The sequence below is a fragment of the Sinocyclocheilus rhinocerous genome, unplaced genomic scaffold (genome assembly GCF_001515625.1).
Source record: "Sinocyclocheilus rhinocerous isolate Xijiao unplaced genomic scaffold, SAMN03320098_v1.1 scaffold1553, whole genome shotgun sequence".
NCBI classification, from domain to species: Eukaryota; Metazoa; Chordata; class Actinopteri; order Cypriniformes; family Cyprinidae; genus Sinocyclocheilus; species Sinocyclocheilus rhinocerous.
The window spans coordinates 235670-237455 of record NW_015639764.1 but is presented as its reverse complement, the minus strand read 5'-3'; the positions used below and the strand labels follow the sequence as shown (position 1 = coordinate 237455).

At 45.2% G+C, this 1786-nt stretch overlaps 1 long non-coding RNA gene across 1 annotated transcript in view; it reads left to right on the top strand.

Moving 5' to 3' along the window:
- LOC107751638 (uncharacterized) overlaps nucleotides 1–1699 on the top strand; it is a 7958-nt gene extending 6259 nt beyond the window's left edge. Inside the window, exon 3 of the long non-coding RNA XR_001641279.1 lies at nucleotides 1624–1699. This is a non-coding gene — a long non-coding RNA (uncharacterized LOC107751638). The remainder of the gene's footprint in view (nucleotides 1–1623) is intronic.
- Nucleotides 1700–1786: the final 87 nt, after the last annotated feature.

Here is a 1786-nt window from a genome sequence, read left to right as displayed (position 1 = left end):
ATACCCCTTCTAACCTAAAAAGTTGCCCCATGCATCATCATCTTTAAGAATTTATTGAAGATGGTAGTGTAGCAGTTCTTCAATAGCGATGTTAGCATGTCTTCCTTCAAGCAATCTTACCCTTGTATGAATCCTAGCTTCTCCCAAAGTTCTGTCTGTGGGATAGAATTTTATACCTGAAGACAAAAGGGCTAGAACAATACTGTTAGGACCTTCCCGCTGGAGATCCTGCAATCTACAAGACATTCCTGAGGAATGCTGTTCCTTTGTTATTCTAATGGAATGGACCATTTGGTTCAAACCTTTATAGACACAGTTACATTATTTCTTTCACAGAATGACCAACTGTACTTAACCAATCAGGTTTCAGCAGCGGCCATTCAACTTTGCTGTCGGTCACTGTAGCCCTGCAGATAGCGAAAGCTGATTCCAAATCATCAGTTTGTATTCTGCTGGATCTATCTGCCACGTTTGACACTGTGAATCATCAGATTATCCTGTCTGCCATCACCGGATCTGCACTCCACTGGTTTGAATCTTATCTCACAGGTAGGTCTTTCAGGATTTCCTGGGGAGGAGAGGTATCCAAAGAACATCAACTGGCCACAGAGTTTCCTCTGGAATCAGTTCTTGGACCCCTCCTCTTCTCCATATACACTACATCACTGGGACCCATTATCCAAGCAAATGGTTTCTCCTACCATTGCTATGCTGATGACACACAGCTCTATCATTCATTTCAACCAGACAATCCAATAGTAGCTGCATGGATCTCAGGCTGCCTGGCAAACATCTCGGCATGGATGAAGGAACACTTGCAACTCAACCTGGCAAAGACTGGGCTTCTTGTTTTCGCTGCCACTTCGACTCTACAGCATGATTTCATCATCCTGCTAGGTTCAAAAGTATTCTTTGGTGACCAGCTGTCCTTCAAGGACCATATTTTAAAGACAGCTCAATCATGCAGGTTTGCATTGCACAACACCAGGAGGATCAGGCCCTTCCAAACAGAGCATGCTGCACAAATTCTTGCCCAGGCCCCTGTCATTTCTAGGCTGGACTATTGCAGTGCTCTTCTAGCTGGACTTCCATCATGCGCAATCAAACCTTGACAAATGTTTCAGAATGCAGCGGCACGACTACTCTTCCATGAGCCCAAAAGAGCCCATGTCACACCTCTCTTTATCTCCCTGCACTGGCTACCGGTTGCAGCTCGCATCAAGTTCAAGGCATTGAGGTTTGCGTATAGAACAGCCACAAGCTCAGCACCCTCCTACTTCCTCCTCACTCTTACGAATCTACATCTCCTCCAGAAGCCTGAGATCTGTAAGTAAGCAATGCCTCGTGGTAACATCACAGAGAGGCATTTTCATTCACCTTTCCTGGCTGGTGAAATGATCTTCCCACAATCGCCGTAATTAACAGAACAACCGGCACGTTATCTGACAGCAACACTATTTTAATCCCATACCCGACCCATTTGACATAAAACTGGGACCCAAACCACAACTGCATTGAATCTCCTACATGAGGTAGACAAAACTCATTTATTAAAACTTTTATTCAAATTGTGAATAGATTAAATACAGATTGGCTACATTGCTCAGCGTGTACTGGACCGAGTTGAAATAGTCTTGGTTATTGGACCCGCAACCCGCCCGTGCTTGTCACCGTCTGGCCCGCACCCGCATCACACCCTACACATAATTATTTTTCCACCCATTACATCAAATATTAGCGATTCACTTGCATGTACCCGCCCGCATGCAGGACTCTGGCTTCCCCC